The sequence below is a fragment of the Lepidochelys kempii genome, chromosome 11 (assembly GCF_965140265.1).
Source record: "Lepidochelys kempii isolate rLepKem1 chromosome 11, rLepKem1.hap2, whole genome shotgun sequence".
NCBI classification, from domain to species: Eukaryota; Metazoa; Chordata; order Testudines; family Cheloniidae; genus Lepidochelys; species Lepidochelys kempii.
The window spans coordinates 50,333,982-50,359,094 of NC_133266.1; the positions used below are offsets into that span (position 1 = coordinate 50,333,982).

A 25,113-nucleotide genomic window follows, 5' to 3' on the forward strand; every position below is an offset into this window, starting at 1 on the left:
TACCAACAACAATAAAAAAAAGCCCACATCAGAATTTATTTCTGAATCTGAAGTAAGAGGGAAGAATATCTGCTGGATAAAATGTCTAATTTTTCTGTTCTATGTTCACCTCAGAAGATTGATTGGTCTTCCTGTTTTGATATAAGGCAACAATTACTGGACTGTAAACTATGTGCCAAATATAAAATGTCCCCCAACATCTTACAGGCAGTAAACCAACTCCCGGCCTGTGGCATGTAGGTGCACTGCATGTGTTAAGGAGGAGAGCAACTCTAAAGAGTCTCTTCCTTCATGGTGTACCTAAACAGCACCGGGCAAGTATTAAGACCACCGCTAGGATCGAGACTCAGTGTTATGCCACAAGGCCAAGTCTTCAGCTGGCTAATCCTTGATTGCAGCTGACAACAGGGTTTTGTGGGTCTGAAGGAATCAATAGAAAATGATAATTTTTTCTGTTTTTGAACCATTCTATAAAATTTAACAGAAAATAATATGCCAACTGTCGAATGGTTCAAGGACCCATAGAATGGAGACCATTCTCAGTTCAACTATATTTGTGGAGGTTCCATTTGACCAGATCCTGCTATCAGGTTCTCCCCAACAAGCTGATGTTAAAGAGTGTGTGCATAGATGGGACAATTTTCATCTCCCTGTTGTCCTTGCCAGACTACCCACTACTTTTTAAGGACTTAGCATCTTTAAATGAAAGAACTTAATGTCTTTGGGGGTGATTGGAGGGGCTTCTGTTTTTGTTATTTTTTCCTAGATTTCTGCATGAATTTTCAATGGAGCAATGCTGAGAATCTGTTCTCTGTTCCCAATTCCCCCTCCCTGCAGACTCCGCATTAGTAAACATAAAAGATTAATATAAATAGCTGCCAGATTTTCAAGATTGTGATAAGAACATTAGAACTTTTAGAATACTAGCAATATTTCAGAAACATAGGAGCTTGAGAGGGATATGCAAATTTACACTAACCAATTTAGGATCAGGCCATCTACATACTTTGATATGGTTTACAGAATTTCAATACAAAGTTTAAATGGAAGCTGCTGAAAGATACTGATTGCTTTAGATGATCAAATCTAAAGGATTTTAAAAAAATAATTCATTTTTGGCCAGGTTTGCTTTTCACATTTCATTCTAGGCAGGGGGCAGGCACCACCAATTTGGTTAACTTAATATAATCTCGCTACTCACATATATACATCATTTGAAAGCTTGTTGTGTCTACTTTAAGATGAAATATTATGTGGAACTGTCAAGTGGCGCCATTAGAGATAAACAAGGATCCTCCTCTTAACATGTTAATATGACTACTTTGAAATCTTTACACTTGTTTCTGTTAGTTTAATGACTCTAAGATATAAAATTCAGTCTTGTTGTAACCTCAAAGCAACACAACAACAATCTAAAGGGTAAAACAAACTCTAATAATAAATTTGTCCAGGTATCATTGAAATGTAATGGCTCTAGTGACATTTCTAGTCAACACTATTATCATCATCTTGTTCATCATTACAATCTTTGTTGAGAGTGCATGAGTTGCCACAGTCTTCACCACCTTGGCATGTACACAATCTGTGCAGAGAAGATTGTTCTGACTACAGACACAATTGATCAAAGAAAAGGAGTATTTGTGGCACCTTAGAGACTAACCAATTTATTTGAGCATAAGCTTTCATGAGCTAAAGCTTATGCTCAAATAAATTGGTTAGTCTCTAAGGTGCCACAAGTCCTCCTTTTCTTTTTGCGAATACAGACTAACATGGCTGCTACTCTGAAACCTGTTGATTGTTCAGTGACCCCTACTAGTACAGGCACAAATAAGATGTTGTAGAAGCTCGGAAACCATTGAGTCTTTGAAGAATGCAGGGTATAGTTTGTCATCCACATTTTTCCATCCTTGTTTGCAATGGTGATCCAATATCTGATTTACTTATGTGTGAAGACATCTAAATCTTTGTTTGCCACGATGCTCTTTTGACATGCTCTTCAAAACTGTCCTCACAAACCTGGGAGTTTGGCCAGTGACTTTTCCTTTTTGATGGCTAGATTGAGATGCAAGCAATTCAGGTCTCTGTGTATCTCCTTTTCTTTCTCGCTCTGGTCATACAGCACTCTCTTCCTACTTTGTGAAATGTGATGGGCCTGTGAATCTGGCCTAAGAAGTCTGCTTTGCTTAAAGCCAGCCGAAAAAGCAAGTTAGGATTCCCCTAGGGTATAGCAAGTTGGGGATTCCCCAGGGAAATGGGCATGGCTAGAATGTGCTGTGTTCCAGTAATCTCTAGAACATTAAGACTGCTGTAATTGTGTACACACACACACAGCTAAATAATCATATTGTGTTCACGTTCAGCTTAAACAATAGTTGAACCTGACTTTTTATAGAAGTTGAGATGGCAACATATATCTAGGAAACACTGTGAGCTCATCTTTCAAAAAAGTTCAAAAAAAAAATTAACAGATATCTACAAACAACCCACCCATGCACACCAAAGCCCATTCTCAGCTTTGTTCCATAACATTATTAGGTGCTAGTTATTGGCAATTCAGAAAGCATGCCCTTATTGTTCCTATCTGACAGCTGAACTTCCTGCCTTTACGTCTGTCCATAAGACGTTCAGGAAGGATGGTTTATTTTACATTTTGCCTGGAGTGCTTTTATGACTAATTTAGAGAACTGAGTCACACTGACATTTTCCATATCTATGTTCTCCCGCCACCCTCATTTTCTCCTTTGTCCATTTCTCCGCCACTGAACATTAGTGCTATGTATCCTTCTTCTCTTATATTCCTTATACCAAACCTAGTGAGTAGTTATTTAGATTTTGGCACTTGTTTTTAAATCCAGTTAAATATCATTGTGCTTTCATTACAGAGTTATCATAAAAGAAGCTCATGATTATGCTGATCCTGAAGTAGAATTTTGCACAAGTCATTTTTTGTTGCTTGTTCTATTTTTTCATATTTCAGTATGACCTTGTTCATTGTTTAAATAATCTATGGACAAGACAGGGAAAATATTCTTTTGATTTTAATAATGAATGAAAATGATTTATAGTTACATGAGATTTGTGTAATTCTGCTAAAGCAGACATAACATTCTGCTAATTCTTAAAACTGTAATTGCCTCTAAAGGCATGGGCTCATAGGATTTGAAAATAGTCTAGCAGACAGACCACAGAACACTGCCTGAATAAATCTGTCTCTCTCCCTGGAGCTTCCACTGTATTCAATTGAGTCCAAGCATTGTTTGAAAAGCATGAGACATTTCATGACAAACTCTGGGTTACTGGTTAAAATTAGCATAAAATGTTTCACTGATGGTTTGGATCTAAACAGCCAATGCTATCCATGAGCTTGCCAAAATGCCCATATCCTGACATGTTCACTACCAGCAAATAGTTCCTATTGTAAGAGAACTGTTTCTTCAGTCTCTTTAGGAAACAAAAATCTACAGTTTTGCAATCCCTGATTACTAGGCTTTGCTTCTGGACATCTGACTACAGTACCTAACACATGCTAAGGAAAAACCAACCAACTTTTGACATCCTCTGGGCAGAATTTCTTGCCTTCTTCCCCCAAAGAAAGTCTTTTGCAAAACAAAGACTTACAAAGTACTCACCAACCAAATTGCTGTGAGCAGTTCTTGAAAGAGAATTGGCGAATTCCTGAAGTGTGTTGAGCTTGCTTCTCCACTATCAGTTCTTGTTGGGAGTGGTGGAGATATAATGGGAAAAATGCAATCTGATCCTGCTATAATGCAGCTGTAGCAGCCTGCTGATTACGCTGCCAGAGGTTGCTCCTCTGTTTGCTGTGAAGAGAGGCTTATTCTGGCCAAGATTCAATGAGATCCAAGGCAGGGGAAGCTTCCTGTTTAGAGTGTTGTGACCTCGCTTGCTTTTTAGGGTAACTTTTCTAAATAGCACCAACCAGGAAAGAAGCGTGCGAAACTGGATAAGGAGGAAGTCTAAATGCTAGCTCAGTTTACACTTCAGTACATTGATGACAGTCAAAAAGCTGCTTCATTGTTTACTTCACAGAGATATGTTAAAACTTAGCATGTATTCTGCTTGCATCATATTCCCTTTATGTAATAAATGAAGTTCTGTTCAAGAGGGAAATGATTTATCCATTATATTATATAGATTCAACACAGGGTCTACATTGGCTTCTGCTGTATGGTGACTATAACTTTCCCTCTACTGAGGTGCCTTGTGAGCACCCAGTGCAGCCCCAAGAGCTGGGGGCACTGGATTGAAGAGGGGCATGGCGAGGGATGTGCAGATATAGCTCATCTCCTCAGCAGCATCTGCTGATCAGGGTTTCTATGGAGCCTCTGGTTAAAATTAAAAGCTGTCCCGTTGCCAGAAATATTGCCTGCCCTCCATTGTAGGCAATCCCCCAGCCCTACCTGAGTGACAGTAGTCCTTGCTCACACAGGAAGGACAGGTAGGAATTCTCTTCACCAGTTTATAACTTCAAAGGTGATGTCCCCAGAATGAGGTACTTGTACATAAGGCCAACATTTTCAAAAGCCACTAGTGAGTTTTGAGTGCCCAACTTTGGGGGCCCAACCTTAGAGGTGGCCTGATTTTCAGATAATGCTGAACACTGACTCTCTGAAGATTTCAGCTTGAACACTCAAAAATTGAGACACCCAAAATCACCAATCCATTTTTGAATCTCTTGAGGTATATGTTTACAGTTTGGGTAAAAATACTGGATGAAAAACTGAATCACAAGCCATGCTGCCTGATACTATTTTTCTTAATCTGGTAACCCTTATTTACCAAATCATCATGAAAGATTCAGAATAGTCCCCAATCCATGCAAAAGTGTCCTGCTTTAGGAGTATTATAAACCCCAAACTCAGATAGGTTTTGGGGGAACTATGCCGAGTTTTAGGCACAGGGGAAAGGGTTTAATAGCTTTTTTATAGATCTTTTATGGAAGTTAGGCAAAATTTGCCAATTTCAGCTGAAATTAAAAACAAAATTGTCGTCCCCTGCCATGTTCCAAACCTCTTGGAATTTCACTTAACTTTGAAATTCTAGCAGGTGGTTTCTATGGAAGGGATCAGCCAGACACAACAGCTCCCTTTTCATATATTGGGAGCTAGTTCTGTATACACTTACGCACAAGTAACTTTTATTGTGCATAGTTCCTTTGAAACTAATGGCATTTCTCACATCAATAAAGTTACATGTGTGAGAATACGTTTGTAGAGTCATGACATCGGTTCAGCATCTTCAGTGAAGATCCATAAACTTGAATGCTTTGGGGGGGGGGGAGAGGAGTGGGGAGGAGAAACCACATATAAACAATATTCTCAGGGACACAGGGAGAATGATGTGTCTATTTTCATTAAAAATTGGCTGACTTACAAGAACTTTGATAAGTAATGAAACCAAACCAGAGTTCAAATTTTTCACTGTAGATAGAAAGCACAAAATGAGAAGCCTAGCTCAAAGGACAGCATCTCTCATTTGAGGACGAGCCTGTTTTCCTTTAGATTTTGATGAGGTAGCTCCGGTTCTCCACATATACATTCAATCCTCACAATTTACCAAATGACAACTATTTATCTTTGGATTTCTTTGATTTATAATTAGGAGCTGACAGACTGTGACTGAAGTTGGGAACAGACTTTGAAGATGAAACCAGACTGATTTGAGCTTTCAGCATCACTAAATAAGGTCTGACATACAGTCTGATCCAAAGCCCACTGAAGTCAGTGGAAAGATTTGCAGTGCCTTTAACAGGCTGCTGCAATTTTTACAGGGTTTTTCTTCGTGTCTTTTGCTTTTATTCAGTAGATTCAGTGAGATGGAATTTGAGAGTTTTAAATCCCTAGAGTCATTAGAAAAGTGCTAGCATTGGAATATTATCTCAAGAAGACCACAGTAATTTCTCAAAGTGTACAACAAACCAACAAAACAGAATGTTCACTGACTTAAAGTCTCCTCCTAAACTATCATCACTCTGTAAATATATCTGGAATAATAATGCAGTGATATACTGTTCTAGGAACTCAGAAAGTTTAATTCTGGAATTTTCTAACTTTTCTGTGTGCAACTTTTCAATCTGCATGTTCTTTTATTGTATTTTTATGTAATATATGTGCATATACATCAATCTTCAGTACAAAGATTACAATTACAAATAGCCTTTGATAAGATTTAACAGATCTGATTTCTGATGTGATTTAACACTGGACTCAGTGTATGGCCATACTACAAGCCACCAGAGAGACGATCACTAGCTGCAACAGGAACTCAGTTAAATCGTGATGAAGAGACATGTATAAAACGGAAGTAGTCAAGAAAATAGAGACAAACAAACAAAAAGACTAAACATGAGCAAATTTGTTGTAGACATGTGCTTTTTAAAACACTGCTCTCACTTTCTTCCCTTATCCAAATCTTAATCTTTCAATAATCTTCCCCTCTCTTATTCTTGACAATACTAAATGAGTTGTATACAGACAGGGTCCTTAACCCTCTATCTGGTGTCTGTAATGTAGCAGCCCAGACAGCATCAGCAAGAGCCCTTTATAACAAGCTGCAGGTGGCTCCCATGCTCAGCCAGGCAGATCCACTGGACAAAGTGGTGAACCTTCCCTGAATTTTTTTTTGTATCTTTAACCCTTTGTTTTCCCAATAGCCTGTTAAAGTGTGGGTATGGGCAGGCAGCTAGTGGGTATGAGCTCATAACAGGAATCTTTTCTGCTGTTGATAAATTTCCTCATGGAATTCAATGACATGGAAGCCCCACTGTGTCCCAGGACAATCACTGTAAATTAGCAATACTATTAAGGCTTTGCATTTTCACATTGACTTCCATCCAAGGAGCACAAAGCATTTTACAAATATTACCCACTTGCGAGATATTATTTGCACTTTACGATGGGAAACTAAGGAAATGAGAAGTAAAGGATCAGCTTTACAGAAGTAGGTGTGTGCAAATTAACTTGCATGCCTATGATAAGTGTGCAAATAGCTAGGGAGTGCATGTGTAGCATATGTCATGCACATGTCTGTTGGGCGCATACCTTAGGCTTGCACAAACAGAAACAGGTGTTCAATTGTGCCACGTCTAATTCTGAAATTTGGCACTGTGAATGTTGCAGCTCTGACAGAGATTTGAGTTAGCCACCCGAGCTCAGATCTAGGGGGTCCGAGCAGCTGCCAAAGCTGTGATGTCCACACTGTTATTTTTAGCCTGCTAGCTCAAGCTGAGCCCAACCATCTACACTGCAATTTTACAGGCCCATAGCCTGAGCCCTGTAAGCCTCAATCAGCTGACATGGGCCAGCCATGGGCATTTAATTGCAGTGTAGATATAAATTAAGTGACCTAAAACCAACCCAAGATGCCTTTACTGAGGTGTGTTTTCTGATTAGCCTCGCCACTGGAGTTAGCGCACTAAAAACAAAACAAGGAAAAAAACCCACTAAAAAAAAATCGAAAAAATCGACAAAAGCAAAGTCACCAAAGCATGTCTACATTTGCTCCCCCTGTCAACAGATCATGTCCACATTCGGGGCATTGTTGTCGACAGCGAGAGCAATGGACTGTCGGTATGTATCCCACAGTGCCTGGTGACACCATCCATCACTGTGGGAATGTGGAAACGGAGCACGGTGCATCCTGGGATGTGCAAAATGTACCATCATGCACCACTTTGTGTCCCAGCCCTCCAATGGTTTCTGGCTTCCTTTTGCGCTGTTTTTTCCAACTGTCAGTCTTTTGTAGTGCGCGCCAGCATCTGCAGCGAGAGAGGATGTATCCCACGCTTCTCTCCTATGCGCTGTTAGCTGTCATGACGACATCGCCCATGGCAGCACAGTTACTCGCAGAGTTACTGACAGAGGATGAATCGCAGGCACCCGAGTGTGATATGGACAGCAGCAACTTATCAGTGCTTTGTGCATTCACCGAGCAGCTGCATACGGTAGAGCGTCGCTTTTGGCCTCTGGAAACAAGCACTGATTAGTGGGATCGCATTGTCATGCACGTGTGGGATGAAGACCAGTGGGTACAGAACTTTAGGCTGCGTAAAGCAACCTTCCTGGAACTGTGCTGAGCTGGCCCCCAACCTGCAGCTCAAGGACACCAGACTGAGAGCTGCCATTTTGGTAGAGAGGCATGTTGCAATCGCTGTGTGGAAGCTGGAGAATCCAGACTGCTGCCAGTCAGTTGCAAATCGGTTTGGAGTAGGGAAGTGCATTGTTGGGGCTGTATTACTCCAAGTGTGCAGGACAATAAATCGTATCCTTCCGCAGAGGACCGTGAGTCTGGGAAATGTGCATGCAAAATAGTGGATGGCTTTGCAGAGATGCATTTCCCTAACTGTGGCGGGGCAATTGATGGCACGCACATTCCAATTTTAGTGCCAGACCACCTTGCCTCTGAATACCTCAATAGGAAGGGATACTTCTCCATGGTGTTGCAGGCACTTGTGGATCACTGGGGGCATTTCACGGAAATCAATGCAGGCAGGTCTGGAAAGGTGCATGATGCATGCATCTTCAGGAACAGTGGCCTGTACAGAAAGCTGTAGGTGGGGACTTTCTTTCCAGACCACAGGATCACAGTGGGGGATGTGGAAATGCCCAAATCCTGGGAGACCTAGTTTATCCCTTACAGCCCTGGCTCATGAAACCTTACACAGGGCATCTGGACAGCAACAAGGAGCGTTATAACAACAGGCTGAGCAGGTGCTGCATGGTAGTCAAATGTGCCTTTGGCCTTTTGAAAGGTTGCTGGAGGTGTCTCAGTGGCAGGTTAGACCTTACCGAAGATAATATTCCCGTGGTCATAGCCGCGTGCTGCACTTTGAATAATCTGTGTGAATCTAAGGGTGAGATATTTGCTCAGGTGTGGAGCACTGAGGCAGAGTGCTTGGCTGCACAATTTGGACAGCCAGATGCTAGGGCTGTCAGAGGAGCCCAGAGGGCTGCTATTAACGTCAGAGAGGCTTTGAGGAACCACATTGACAATGAGGAGCAGTAACACGTCTGCTTTGGAGTTGCTTCCCTGGTGCATCCATGTACAATTTTGGGGCCCAAGATCCATGCAACAAAATGCTTTAGAAGCCTGTTCCCGAGATGGATTGATTGCTACATGCTTTTGTAGAACACAGAATAAAAACGCTGTACCATTAAATACAGTAGCCTTTATTTATTGTTAAAAAGTGTAAAACCTCACAACTGTGTGTAGCTCCAACTATCATTGTGCAAGCTGTGAGATGGGGTGGAGCCATGGGGAAACTCAGGAGTGCTCTGAAATGAAAAGGAATGTCTCATCTGCCGAAGTCGGTCGGCAGTGGTGTGTGGGGTGTTCCTCAAGATCTGTGCTGAACAGATGAGGGATTGTTACATTCCAGCAAATGATTGAAACATTTTAGTAACAAGGGCCTTTTGCAAGTAGCAATCACTTTCCCTCTGAACTCTAGGCAGGCACCCAGGTCCGCGAGCACCCCAATCATGGTGAGCGTCAGGAGTCGGGGGAAGGCGGTTGTGCATAAGGACAAAACAGTCATGGCTTGTCGGGCAACTTTGCAGGGAACTCATTCTAAAATTATCCCATACTTTTTCACAGGTGGCCAACCTGCTGGCTGACATCTCGCTCCTGCGAGTAACCAGGGAAACCAGGGCACAACTACTGCATGCTTGTGGTTTTCACCCCAGTCTATAGGCAGCTCAACTATGTGCCACTTTGGTCCCAGCTCCACCGATTGCTAAATGGCATGGTACAGTTTCCTACAATGGGGGAACTAACAAAGCTGCAGTTCCTTGGAATCTGTGACAGAGGATTAACAAGTACCTCTTGGAAACTTTCCAGAGCCTCTCTCTGGAGGATTCCCTGCAGGTCTCAATGTCCATCAACACCCTGCTTGGCCATGCAGATTAGCTACACAGGACAACGTCCAGCTCACAGAAAACACAACCTGCCTCCCACTTTTTGATTCCCTACACAAGCCACAGCAACTTACCTGGCATCTCATCTGCTTCCTGCTACCCATTGAGCACTTCTGGAGTGGAGAAAAGTTCCTGACTACCTGCCCCACTGGGTGACCCTGCTGGGAGCTGTGCATCCCCTTCTAGCTCGACTTCTTCATTCAGAATTTCAGCCTCCGGGTTATCCCCTCTTTCTGCTGCTTCCGAAGTGTCCAGGGGGCTATCGGTGATGGAGGTGGGGTCACCGAGGATAGCACTCAGCTCCCTATAGAAGTGGCAGGTGTTAGGGGTACCACTGGAGTGATGATTCGCCTCCCGCACCTTATAGGACGCCTGCCTCAGCTTCTTTATCTTCGCTCTGCACAGCTGCGTGTCCTGATCATAGCCCTTTTTGCACAAGCCTCAAGAAATTTGCCCATACGTGTCCTGATTCCTATGGGTCACTCGCAGCTGTGACTGAACAGACTCCTCTCCCCATATACTAATCAGATCCAACAACTCAGCGGTGGTCCAAGCGGGAGCGCGTTTGGTGAGATAGCCAGCCATGCTCACCTGGGAAGCTCATCTGGGAAGCCAGCAAGCAGGAAATGAGATTTAAAATTCCTGGGACTTGCAAGGGGGAGGGGCGGGTTGGTTGCAGGGCAGTGGAGTTCAAACCGCTGACCAGAGCGGCAGCATGGGAATTGTGGGACATTTTCTAGAGGCCAATACAACTGAAAAAAAAGCTGTAGTATGTACACTGTTTGTCGACAACAAAGGGAAGGAAAAAGAAAAAAAAGTCTCTCACAGGGATGGAAGTTTTTTGTCAGCAAAACTGGGCGTATTTTTTTTTTTAAAGTCACATTGCAGTGTGTACGGTATCGCTGTTTTGTCGCCAAAAGGCAGTTTTTGGTGGCAAAACTTGCCAGTGCAGACAAGCCCTAAGACCTTGTAGTCTCACTGCCTACTATCTAAAAATAATCTTGCTTACCAAAAGAAATGCAAACTGAGTCATATCCTTCCCTCCCTTGTGTGTTCCTCTCTGAATGCTAAGAAATGCATGCAAACCTCGGAAAAGGAAATAATTCAAGAATATTCTTTCTACTGCTGTTTCCTACTGAGCTAAAATAGAGACAAGTCAGACAACAGGGGAACATGGGACAGGTAAAAGAAAACAATTAAATGAAAACAATTGCATCATTAACAAGTTTGGGATATAATTTTCAGATGAGGGCCATGTCTTATTTTTCTGAACTGGGCTGCCTCTCTAACCAATATGTATATTAAAGCCACTGCATGACAGCTTCTCTGACATTGCTCTGCAATGGAGTATAGACGTTTGTGATCTCTCATTGCCCTCTAGTGATTGCACTTCATATCACAGCTGTTCAGCTCATTTAACGGCATCATGAAAGTGCGGCTCCATCCCAACCTCCCACAAATGAGCTCTAGGTTTATACCTGTAATACTCACAAAATGCAAGGATAAGAGTTAAATTACTTTAAATTTTTCCTCCATTCAGGTCAGTGACATTATGCATCACCCCCATTTCTTCCTCCACATTATGTCATCAACATGCTGATGACATCACAATTTCAAAATCTCACCCAAATTCAAGCTGATCTATAAAGGACGATATAGGGGACATTTTTGAAATTTTTTCCACAGTTCTCCAATGTTTTCTGTTATTATATCACAGAATTTAAACTAATGTTTAAAAATCCAGGCAAAAATCAAAGTTCTACTGACTTCCAAGGGAGTGGGAGCAGAGGCCAAAAGGCCTTCAGCCTGATCTACCCAAGTGGTCACGATCCCAGCTGCAAGAGATAGCTCAAGGCAAGAAGCCAGTCTATACTGGTAGCATGCTGATGGGTCAGGTCATAGCTGGTGAGCTGTCCTGAGTTAGAAGCCCAAAGGGCCTGCTGAGGTTGAGATAGTGGAACAGGAGCAAGATGAGGGTCCAGGAATGGGGCAAGGTATCGGGAAATGCAGCAAGGTCTATTTGCAGCAGCAGGCAGGGGTCAGCCTAGTTACACAGACGGCCTCCTGGTGTTTCTCCCAGGCCTTAAATAACATGCTTGAGACAATCAGGGGACTCTGACACCACCAAATGGGGCCTCCATGGACAGGGTAGCCACAGAAGCCTGAGCCCACAGGGCTACTAAGCTGGTGTTCCCTGCTCTGCTGTCAAAGGGTGGCGTGGCCACAGCAGCTGCTTAGGAGCGAATAGCTGCAGGTTCTAGACCTGCAGATCCTCCCACCTGCTCTTCTTTCTCTAAACATCTTCCTTCTCTCCTGCCATCTCACTCCTCTTTATTTTAGCTGTTTTTTTTTAAAGAATTGAACACAATGGGGAAAGAGAATGGGGACCCCTGCTTGTGCTAAATATAAGAATGAGTCAGATCTTGATCCTACAAAAACACAGGCATTGCCACGCTAACAAATCAATGGCCCATCAAGGTCAACATCCTGGCTTCACCTGTGGCCATTACAGAGCAAGACACAAAACCTCAGTGAAACATTTTTCAATACTAAACTCTGGGCCAAAAATGTCTACCTGACACCATTGGGTAATCTACCATGGAACATAAAGATTAAAAGTCCTTGAAATTGTAGCTTAGCCTAACCAATTCCAGTTTGGGGTTGTTATGAATCATAGGACACTAGCTCTCAGAATTTGGTAGTGCATACTTATAGGTAAGTACTGTAGATACTTCAAATGCTAGATCGTGTATGCTGACGCCTGGTGGAGACCAATAGGCCACTTTCATATATGATGAGTAGAAAAGAATCTTAATAGGGCTGGAGTGGAAGGGATGTGCATAGCCAAGACACACTATTGTTAAATTTGATTAAGAATGTAGCCCACAGAGCTAGCTTAACCTTTATTATATTCAGCAATAACGCAAGGAATCTACCAGCTTGTATCCTGTAAGACGTTAGCTTAAGCAAGTTAGCATAAATATTGTCAAGCATAGTAGGCCTGTGACCCTTGGCATAGATAAATGGCCTTGAACCCAAGATATGAGTTCGAATTCATCTTCTCATGGACCACTTCTATTTCCTGCACTTCAAAAGCAAATTTCTAGTCCTATGCCTAGCCTATGCAGCTTGGCTAGGTTTTGCAGAATGCATGTAAGGAAAGAAAAGACTCCACCACAAAATCCACTGAATGGTTCTCTATGGTTGAAGTGACATGTTATTCCTTTTTGACCTGAGCGACTAGTCAAAGCTCAGGGTCCTAATTTGGAGTAGAAATTGATGATGGAGACTGGTATTTCCTTTGATAAAATCTTGTTTATTTACAAGGAATGTACAAAGTCCCATTTCTCTGAACATAGGAAAAACCAAAACTAGGGGGTTGGCTTTTTGCTTACAGCTCAAGCTTTCAGTCAGCAGCCCCAAACAAGAGCCTTCCTCTAGGCTTCTCCCAGGGTCACCACCATGCCTATAGGCTGCTTTTTGACTTGCTTGCTGCCTCTGAGTCTCTCCGTTTCTTGTCTGCCTCTTTCCCCTGTGATGCTTCTCAGGGGGACCCAGGGTTGTGAGGCACCTCACTACCATCTGCCATTAATGTAAGGAAACCTTGTCTGGGCCTGCCATGAGTCAGCTCCCCAGCTTTACAGGCCATGGTCAACACAAGCACTCCCTTCTAGGTCTATGCAGGGTCTACTTTCTCTCCTCAGGTGGCACACAGGTGCTGTCCCCAAGCAGGCCCCCTTGCGGCCCTACAGACCTGCTGCCCTCTACTCTCCCTCTTGGGTCTTACAATGATTTTACTCCCAGAGCAGGCTACTTAGACAAACATTCTCCATTTCTGGGGCTTATTTAATAACTCTAGTGCAATGAACAAAACTCTTTAGCCCCTCAACTCCACCCTTGTTCTGGGAGCCTCTGTGCTAATTCGGGCAGGCTCCTTTTCTATATTCAGGAATCCCACAGCCCCTGCTGGACCGGTGTAATATTTCAGATAGTCTTACTCTACCTGTATTCAAAAGTTCTGCAGCCCTCCTAGTGCCTGGGTGCTATAAGCCTGGAAGGTTTCTTCCCCTAGGATCAGCCTCTTTCTGAGTCTGTGCTAACTGAAACCAACTGCAGCCTTAAACCAGCTTCTCCCAGTTAGCTCCTTTTACAGTTCAGTCCTACCGCCCTGCAGTGGGAAAGCTCACTGCTAGTTATGAGAGAAGCAGCCGCACATATGTTGTCCTTTCCCAGGGCTTGTCCTGGTTGGCTGGGATAGAAGCAAGTCTTGCCTTATACTGCACTGCAAGGCTCCTGCTCCAAAGCCCTTAAAGTAACAGTAGCATGGGTTTTTCCAAACATGAATCATCAGGACCACTCCGTCCCTCTCAATATCTGCTTCTGCTATTTCCTAGGCCTTTATGTACCTCCACATTCCTGAAACTTTAAAGGGTCATGCCACAGAACTGGGGCTGACTGATACCTAGTCCCTACTGCCCTCAGAGGGAACAGATTGCCCCGTTATAACCATAATTTTCCTATTTGAAGTTCATTGCTTCATGGGAGTTGTAGTTCAGACCCTCATTCTCTCCTATCAGCTGGGCTCCTGGAGATACTACATCTCCTACGATGCAACACAAATTTCTCCCTGATCAAGCTGAATGGGACATCAATGAGTATTATGAGGGATGAACTGTAACTGGTGTCATCTTCACACACCTCTAATGTACTCTAAGGGTATGTCTACACTACGAAATTAGGTCGAATTTATAGAAGTCGGTTTTTTTGAAATCGGTTTTATATATTCGAGTGTGTGTGTCCCCACAGAAAATGCTCTAAGTGCATTAAGTGCATTAACTCGGCGGAGCGCTTCCACAGTACCGAGGCAAGCGTCGACTTCTGGAGCGTTGCACTGTGGGTAGCTATCCCACAGTTCCCGCAGTCTCCGCTGCCCATTGGAATTCTGGGTTGATATCCCAATGCCTGATGCGGCAAAAAACATTGTCGCAGGTGGTTCTGGGTACATGTCGTCAGGACCCCGTTCCCACCCTCCCTCCCCCCGTGAAAGCAAGGGCAGACAATCATTTCGCGCCTTTTTTGTCTGCTGCCAGCCAAAGATGTAAAGGATCGATGGAGTGGGTCAGAACAAGACATAGACCAGATTTGTTTTGGACTCATTTTCCTCCTCCCCTATCTAGATCACACTGCAGTCAGTCACAGAGAAGGCGCAGCGAGGTTAATCTAGCCATGTATCAATCAGAGGCCAGGCTAACCTCCTTGTTCCAATAAGAACGATAACTTAGGTGCACCATTTCTTATTGGAACCCTCCGTGCAGTCCTGCCTGAAATGCTCCTTGATGTACAGGCACACCCTTTGTTGATTTTAGCTCCCTGAAGCCAATCCTGTAAGCCGTGTCGTCAGTCGCCCCTCCCTCCGTCAGAGCAACGGCAGACAATCGTTCCGCGCCTTCTTTCTGTGCGGAGACGCCATACCAAGGCAAGCATGGAGGCCGCTGAGCTCATTTTGGCAATTAGGAGCACATCAACCACCACACGCATTATCCAGCAGTATATGCAGCACCAGAACATGGCAACGCGATACTGGGCGAGGAGGCGACGTCAGCGCGGTCCCGTGAGTGATCAGGACATGGACACAGATTTCTCTGAAAGCATGGGCCCTGCCAATGCATGCATCATGGTGCTAATGGGGCAGGTTCATGCTGTGGAACGCCGATTCTGGGCTCGGGAAACAAGCACAGACTGGTGGGACCGCATAGTGTTGCAGGTCTGGGACGATTCCCAGTGGCTGCGAAACTTTCGCATGCGTAAGGGCACTTTCATGGAACTTTGTGACTTGCTTTCCCCTGCCCTGAAGCGCATGAATACCAGGATGAGAGCAGCCCTCACAGTTGAGAAGCGAGTGGCGATAGCCCTGTGGAAGCTTGCAACGCCAGACAGCTACCGGTCAGTTGGGAATCAATTTGGAGTGGGCAAATCTACTGTGGGGGCTGCTGTGATGCAAGTAGCTCACGCAATCAAAGATCTGCTGATATCAAGGGTAGTGACCCTGGGAAATGTGCAGGTCATAGTGGATGGCTTTGCTGCAATGGGATTCCCTAACTGTGGTGGGGCTATAGACGGAACCCATATCCCTATCTTGGCACCAGAGCACCAAGCCGGCGAGTACATAAACCGCAAGGGGTACTTTTCGATAGTGCTGCAAGCTCTGGTGGATCACAAGGGACGTTTCACCAACATCAACGTGGGATGGCCGGGAAAGGTGCATGACGCTCGCATCTTCAGGAACTCTGGTCTGTTTCAAAAGCTGCAGGAAGGGACTTTCTTCCCAGACCAGAAAATAACTGTTGGGGATGTTGAAATGCCTATATGTATCCTTGGGGACCCAGCCTACCCCTTAATGCCATGGCTCATGAAGCCGTACACAGGCAGCCTGGACAGTGGTCAGGAGCTGTTCAACTACAGGCTGAGCAAGTGCAGAATGGTGGTAGAATGTGCATTTGGACGTTTAAAGGCGCGCTGGCGCAGTTTACTGACTCGCTTAGACCTCAGCGAAACCAATATTCCCACTGTTATTACTGCTTGCTGTGTGCTCCACAATATCTGTGAGAGTAAGGGGGAGACGTTTATGGCGGGGTGGGAGATTGAGGCAAATCGCCTGGCTGCTGGTTACGCGCAGCCAGACACCAGGGCGGTTAGAAGAGCTCAGGAGGGCGCGGCACGCATCAGAGAAGCTTTGAAAACCAGTTTCATGACTGGCCAGGCTACAGTGTGAAAGTTCTGTTTGTTTCTCCCTGATGAAACCCCCTGCCCCTTGGTTCACTCTACTTCCCTGTAAGCTAACCACCCTCCCCTCCTCCCTTTAATCACCGCTTGCAGAGGCAATAAAGTCATTGCTGCTTCACAGTCATGCATTCGTTATTCATTCATCACACAAATAGGGGGATGACTACCAAGGTATCCCAGGAGGGGTGGTGGAGGAGGGAAGGAAAATGCCACACAGCACATTAAGCACAGCACTTTAAAAGTTTACAACTTTAAAATTTATTGAATGACAGCCTTCTTTTTTTGGGGCAATCCTCTGTTGTGGAGTCGCTGGTTGGCCGGAGGCCCCCCCACCGCATTCTTGGGCGTCTGGGTGTGGAGGCTATGGAACTTGGGGAGGAGGGCGGTTGGTTACAGAGGGGCAGCAGTGGCAGTCTGTGCTCCAGCTGCCTTTGCTGCAGCTCAACCATACACTGGAGCATTCTGGTTTGGTCCTGCAGCAGCCTCAGCATTGAATCCTGCCTTCTCTCATCACGCTGCCGCGACATTTGAGCTTCAGCCCTGTCTTCTGCCCGCCACTTACTCTCTTCAGCCCGCCACTTACTCTCTTCAGCCCTCCACCTCTCCTCCCGGTCATTTTGTGCTTTCCTGCACTCTGACATTATTTGCCTCCACGCATTCGTCTGTGCTCTGTCAGTGTGGGAGGACAGCATTAGCTCGGAGAACATTTCATCTCGAGTGCGTTTTTTTTTCTTTCTAAGCTTCACTAGCCTCTGGGAAGGAGAAGATCCTGTGATCATTGAAACACATCCAGCTGGTGGAGAAAAAAAAAGGGACAGCGGTATTTAAAAACACACATTTTATAAAACAGTGGCTACACTCTTTCAGGGTAAACCTTGCTGTTAACATTACATACATAGCACATGTGCTTTCGTTACAAGGTCGCATTTTGCCTCCTCCCACCGCGTGACTACCCCCTCAACCCTCCCCCCTCCCCGTGGCTAACAGCAGGGAACATTTCTGTTCAGCCACAGGCAAACAGCCCAGCAGGAATGTGTCCCTGAAGAAAAGCACCCTATTTCAACCAGGTGACCATGAATTATATCTCACTCTCCTGAGGATAACACAGAGAGAGAAAGAACGGATTTTGGTTGAATGCCAGCAAACATACACTGCAATGCTTTGTTCTACAGTGATTCCCGAGTATGTGTTACTGGCCTGGAGTGATAAAAGTGTCCTACCATGAAGGACGAAATAAGGCTGCCCTCCCCAGAAACCTTTTGCAAAGGCTTTAGGACTACATGTAGGAGAACCGCAAATGCCAGGGCAAAGTAATCCTTTCACATGCTTGCTTTTAAACCATGTATAGCATTTTAAAAGGTACACTCACCAGAGGTCCCTTCTCCACCTGCTGGGTCCAGGAGGCAGCCTTGGGTGGGTTCGGGGGGTACTGGCTCCAGGTCTAGGGTGAGAAACAGTTCCTGGCTGTCGGGAAAACCGGTTTCTCCGCTTGCTTGCTGTGAGCCATCTACAACCTCCTCCTCCTCCTCCTCATCTTCTTCGTCCCCAAAACCTGCTTCCGTATTGCCTCCATCTCCATTGAAGGAGTCAAACAACACGGCTGGGGTAGTGGTGGCTGAACCCCCTAAAATGGCATGCAGCTCATCATAGAAGCGGCATGTTTGGGGCTCTGACCCAGAGCGGCTGTTCGCCTCTCTGGTTTTCTGGTAGGCTTGCCTCAGCTCCTTCAGTTTCACGCGGCACTGCTTCGGGTCCCTGTTACGGCCTCTGTCCTTCATGCCCTGGGAGATTTTCACAAAGGTTTTGGCATTTCGAAAACTGGAACGGAGTTCTGATAGCACGGATTCCTCTCCCCAAACAGCGATCAGATCCCGTACCTCCCGTTCGGTCCATGCTGGAGCTCTTTTGCGATTCTGGGACTCCATCATGGTCACCTGTGCTGATGAGCTCTGCATGGTCACCTGCAGCTTGCCACGCTGGCCAAACAGGAAATGAGATTCAAAAGTTCGCGGTTCTTTTCCTGTCTACCTGGCCAGTGCATCTGAGTTGAGAGTGCTGTCCAGAGCGGTCAGAATGGAGCACTCTGGGATAGCTCCCGGAGGCCAATACCATCGAATTGTGTCCACAGTACCCCAAATTCGAGCTGGGAACGTCGATTTAAGCGCTAATCCACTTGTCAGGGGTGGAGTAAGGAAATCGATTTTAAGAGCCCTTTAAGTCGAATTAAAGGGCTTCACTGTGTGGACGGGTGCAGGTTTAAATCGATTTAACGCTGCTAAATTCGACCTAAAGTCCTAGTGTAGACCAGGGCTAAGTACACATATGCAGTCTCCTGCTAGCGTTCCTAATTTTGCTTTTAGTTTCATACCTCTGTTCCTGGAATTTGTTTGTATTCCCTTTAACAACTAGAAGTGAGGCACTCTAGGTTATATTTTTAACTCTGTCATGGCTCATTGAGTGAGCTGACCCACTTTTGTGCCTCAGTTTCCACAACAGCAAAATGGTGGAAATGATATTTACCCACTGCTTTCAGATCTACTGCTGAAAAGTCTAGGCATTATTATTACTATCATCCTCCTCAATCAAAATCCTGGGAGATGAGGTCTTGGTGCAGTGTTCCTAACATCATCAGAAAGTATTGGAAATCTTGTAAGAGATTGTTTTTACATTTCAGGACTGAACTCTGGACTAATGACATTTGGATAAAGAACAAATGACCACACAATTAATTGCATAAAATACCAGGTACAGGCATTTACCAGAAGCTAGTAATCTTTTAGGGCCAGATGGTGTACTCATTGAATTAGGAAAAAACCTTCCATTTATTTCAATGAACTCAGAATCAGGTAGAAGAGGAGAAAGTATTAAACAGCATAAGTTTCTCTAATTTAAACCTTAATTGTCTCTTACTCATATATGAAGTAAGAGACAATTTTTATTTTATGTACTCAATGCAGTTATTAGAGCCCACAGTCAAACATGTTTTTATTTTTAAGATGGCTCTTTATGGAACAAAAAATGTGTATTAATATAGTTAGTTTCATTTGAATTCTACCTTTAAATAGAAGAAATAGTAAACACTACAGTATAACCCCTTTAAAAAGATTGCATCATTTCACAAAATAACTATTTTAAAATTATGTATTTCTTTAATGGATATTTAAGATACCTGCATTACAGACAGCCTAATTCTGGCGCAGAATAAGCACTAATTATGTTAAATACAATAACATTAAATAAACACATTTATATTTTAGCTCAGCCCTTCATTGTGGTTTGCATTGTGGTGCAATGAGAATCTGCAATCTAGTGCCGCACTAGACATTCCTGTAAATGAACTTTACTTTTGGTGCACCTCCTGGAGCACCCATTCCAAATGCATTTCAGACCTAGAATTAATCTGATTAGTCACTGGATGTCACTGTTGCTGCACTAAGAGTGCAGCTATTGTATCTGGAAGTGAAATAGAAATGTGCAGAAATATTTTTCCCTTCAAATTAAAAAAAAAAAATCTATTGTATACTTTAGGTAGTGACTGAATCTTGCTCCCAGGTAATCAATGTGAGTTTTGCCATTTACTTTAATAAGAGCAGGATCAGGCCTTAGGATAAATACAGCTAGAAAGATATGCCTTTCCTCCTCAAAATCTATTAATAAGACTGATTTATTTAAAACACATGCAATCTTAATAGATTTTTTTCCTAATTAAAGGTTATATTTCAGTTAAAACCCTAGTCTTTTCTTTATTCTTTCATATTTTTCTTGCTGCTTCCATGGCCCGTTTTTTTTTTAGAATATCTATTTACTTATGTGTATAAATTACACATATATATGAGACTTACAAATGGTGTTCTAAAAAGCTGTGCATTTAAAGAAGGGGCTAATTAAATTTTGCCTTTTAGGGATTAATAAATCTGAGGAAAAGTAAAACAAAAGATATCCCAAATAATAAGCACTTAAGCCCTGCTCCAGGAAATAGTTAAGCACATAAGCTTGTGAGTAATCCCATTGTCTTAATTTGGACATAAATTAAATATGTGTCTAAGTAGCTTGCTGGATCAGGACTTTGGATGTAGGGCCTGATTCAAAGCCCAGGGAAGTACATTTGGATAAGGTCCATGGTACTCAACATCTCTGAAGTGCTACCACAATTAACCTCTTAATCTGCACCATAACTATATTGACACAAGGAAACAAGTATTATCATCCCCACTATACTGAGAACGTGGACAAAATCTAAAGTCCTTGCTCAAGCAAAATTCCCACTGGCTTCTGTGAGAGTTTTGCTTAAATAAGGGCTTTAGGGTTTTTTCCACACCAGAAGTAGGCCTACATTTTCAGGAGTGGCACTAATTTTGGGTATCCAATGTGAGACACCTAGGTCCTGATCAAAGTATTGAACATCCACAACTCAAACAGAAGTCTACTGCAAAAGCCAAGGGTAGTGCCAATGAATAACACGCACACACACTCTTCCTTATGCAAATGCTCCTGACATTCAGACATGCAGCTGCCCTGTACAGTCATTAAAAGAAATTAATGAGAAATATTTTTGCATACAGTATTTAAATTCCTAACTGTTTCCAGGGCCCTACTTGCTCTGAGGTAACTGAAGCAGTAGATCTGTACTTTGAACAATCATGATGGTGTTCTCATCCAGTCTCTTGGTTAAGGATAAGGGCCCAGGCAGGGATATGTGCATCCTGGAAATAAATACATGGCTGCACAGGTGGTACCGTTTGGAGTGCTTTTGCTTCCTTAACCATGGGATGCTGTCAGGGATATGAGGACTGCTAGGAAGAGATGCAGTCCACTTGACCAAGCAGGTGAAGATCATCTTTGCCTATGGACTTGAAAACCTAGTGAGGAGGGCTTTAAACTAAGTTTAAAGAGGGCAGATGACAAAAGCCCACAGGTAGGTATAAAAAGGGGTAACCTTAACAAAGGGCTAAATACTGGGGGAGGATAGGAAGATGAAAAATTACAATAGGGTTATAGGAGCAACAAGAGGGATTACAGTGGGGAAATCTGCTCGGCATCTTAGATGTTGATACAGAAATGAAGAGAGAATGGGGAATAAACAGGAAGAACTGGAAGTATTAGTACGTAAGGTAAATTGTGACTGAACTGATGTCACAGAGACGTGGCTAAATCTCATGACTGGAATATTAGCATACAGAGGTATAGCTTGTTTGGGAAGGACAGGCAAGGGAAAAGGGAGGTGGTGTTGCATTATACATCAAGAATATATACACATGTTCTGATCTGTTGTGACTCCCTAAGGAGTCAGAGGCAGATCAGCTGAAGATAAAAAGGGAAAAAATAGAGGCAATGTCATGGTTGGGGTGTACTATAGACTACCAAATCAGGAAGAGGAGGTGCACGTGGCATTTCTAGAACAAACAAACAGAAATAGCCAAGAAACAAGTCCAGGTAGAAATGGGGGACTTTACTCAGACATCTGTTAGAAATGTAATATGGCAAAACCCAACATTTCTCCTAGGTTCTTAGGATGCATTGGGGATAGCTTTTTGTTTCAGAAGGTGGAGGAAATAACTAGGAGGACAGCCATTTTAGACTTGATTCAAAAAAAAAAAGGGAGGAATTTTTTGCAAATCTGAAGGATGAAAGCAATCTGGGTGAAAGTGATCATAAAATGATGATTTCATGATTCTAAGCAAAGGAAGGCATGACAGCAGCAGAATGATAATGTATTTCAAAAGAGCAAATGTTAACCAACTCAGAGAATGGGTAGGTAGGAGTTCAATGAAAAGGAAATTTAAGGAAAAGGAGTTCAGAACAGCAGGCATTTTCTCAAAGGGCCAGTGTTAAAGGCACAACTGCAAACTATTCTGATGCGAAGGAAAGAAAGGAAGAATAGTAAGATGCCAATATGGTTCCATCCGGAGCTTTTTAATGATCTGAAAAAAATCACAAGAAATCCTACAAAAAAGTGGAAACATGGACAAATTGCTAAGGATGAGTGCATAAGAATAGCACAGACATGTAGGCACAAAATCAGAACTGCTAAGGCACAAAATGATTTACACCTAGCAAGGGACATAAAAGAAGAGGTTCTACAAATACACTGGAATCAAGACAAAGATAAAGGAAAGTGTACATCCTCTATTTAGCTGGAAAGGAGAGCTAACAACATATGACATCAAGAAGTATGAGGTATTTAATGCCTATTTTGCTTCAGTTTTCACTAAAAAGGTTAATTGTGACTAGAATAATTAACACAAGTAATATTAACAAGGGGTAAAGTATGTAAGCCATAATAGGGAAAGAACATGTTAAAGAATATTTAGATGTATTCAAGTTGACAGGGCCTGATCAAATTTATCCTAGGATACATAAAGAACTAGCTGAACAATCTTGGAACTAATAGCAATTATTAGGGCTCCGTGTCTGTCACGGAAGTCACCGGTGCCACCCCACAGCAGTGGCCCCTTGAATCCCTCCCAGAGGCAGCCCCCCCATACCTCCCCCAGTGCCTCCCCTCCCCAAGATTTAATCATCACAGATATTTTTAGTGTAAGTAATGGACAGGTCATGGGCCGTGAATTTTTGTTTATTGCCCAGGACCTGTCCATTACTTTTACTAAAAATACCCATGACTAAATCGTAGCCTTATCAATTATCTCTGAGAACTCCTGGAGGACAGGTGAGGTCCCAGAGTACTGGAGAAAGGCAAACATATTACATATATCTTTAAAAAGGAACACAGAGGACCCAGGGCACCACCAACCAGTCAGCCTAACTTTTATACTTGGAAAGATAGAACAAAGGACGAAGTATTAAACAGTCAATTTGTAAGGACTCAGAGGATAATAGGATAAGTAATAGCCAACATGGATTTGTCAAGAACAAATCATGTCAAACCAATCCAATTTCCTTATTTGACAGGGTTACTAGCCTAGTGGATATGGGGGAATCTGTAGACGTGATCTATCTTGATTTTAGTAAAGGTTTTGACACAGTCCCACATGACATTCTCATAAGCAAATTAGGAAAATGTGACCTAAATGAAATTATAAGGTGTGCGCAAAACTGCTTGAAAGACGATACTCAAAAAGAGTAGTTATTAAATGATTTTCTGTCAAAATGGGGGGATATATCTAGTTCGGTCCTGCAAGGGTCTGTCATGGGTCTAGTACTGTTCAATATGTTCATTAAATACTTGGGTAAGGAAGTGGGGAGTATGCCTATAACATTTGTCAATGAAAGCGATCTGGGAGCACTTTGAGAGCTAGGATTAGAATTTAAAATGACCAGACCAATCCAATTTGTCGAGAAGTCAACAAGAGGAAATTCAATAAAGATAAGTACAAAGTATTAAATTTGGGAAGGAAAACCCAAATGCACAATTATAAAACGGGGAATACCTGGCTAGGCAGTAGTACTGCAGAAAAGGATGTGGGGGTATAGTGGATCACAAATTGAAAGAGTTAATGTTATGCAGTTGTGAAAAAAGTTAATATTCTAGGATTTATTAACAGGATTGCCATATGTAACGCATGGGAGGTTAATTGTCCCGCTCTACTTGGCACTGATGAGGCCTCAGCTGGAGTACTATGTCCAGTTCTGGTCACCACACTTTCAGACAGCTGTGGACAAATTGGGAAGAATCCAAAGGAGAACAAAAATGATAAAAAGTTTAGAAAACCTGACCAAAAGGAAAGGTTTAAAAACCTGGACATGTTTAGTCCTGAGAAAAGGCAACTAAGGAGTAACCTGATAATAGTCTTCAGCTAGGTTATGGGCTGTTACAGAGGACAGTGATCAATATTTCTCCAGGTCACTAAAAGTAGGACAAGGATTAAAAGCTTAATCTGCAGCAAGGGGAATTTAGGTTAGATATTAGGAAAAAAAGAAATGTGTCTTAACTATAAGGTTAGTTAAGCTCCGGAATAGGCTTTTAAGGTAGAAACCCCATCGCTGGAGGTTTTAAGAACAGGTTAGACAAATACCTGTCTGCAATGTATGGGCAGACGACTCTGAGGTCCCTTCCAGCTCAACATGATTCCATTCTGTTGCTGGGCTCGTGAAATCAATCTTTCAGAACTATGAGGGTAAAAGTCCGAGTCAACACACTGAAGCTTGTGCTACCGCACTAACCGTAGCTGTACAGACAAAGCAGCTCGGGATGGAGCTCAGGTGCTGAGGCCCAGGGAAGGGGGTAGGCATCAAAGCTGAGCCACAACTTCAAAGCATGAGCTACACGGATATTTTTAGCTCAATGGCGCAAGCCCAAGTCTGACAATCCAGTCTGAGAGGCTTGCTGCCGTGGGCTGTGTAAACACACCTTGAGTGCTGCTTGCCCACTACGGCTTCCAATATCCAAAAAGGATACCTCTATATCTATGACGGTTCTGTAGTGTTCTGATTACATACAGAG

General features: G+C 43.3%; 1 protein-coding gene across 6 annotated transcripts in view; it reads right to left on the reverse strand.

Moving 5' to 3' along the window:
• The window catches only part of TFPI (tissue factor pathway inhibitor), a 112,765-nt gene that overhangs the window by 52,903 nt on the left and 34,749 nt on the right, over positions 1-25,113 (reverse strand). Inside the window, exon 1 of one of the 6 annotated variants that reach the window (XM_073306124.1) lies at positions 3,630-3,926. The exons of 4 other annotated variants lie outside the window; for them this stretch is intronic. The gene's annotated coding sequence lies outside the window, so the exon portion shown is untranslated. Of the gene's footprint in view, positions 1-3,618; positions 3,927-25,113 lie in introns of those variants that run through there. One more of the 6 variants, XM_073306126.1, reaches the window with a different exon arrangement.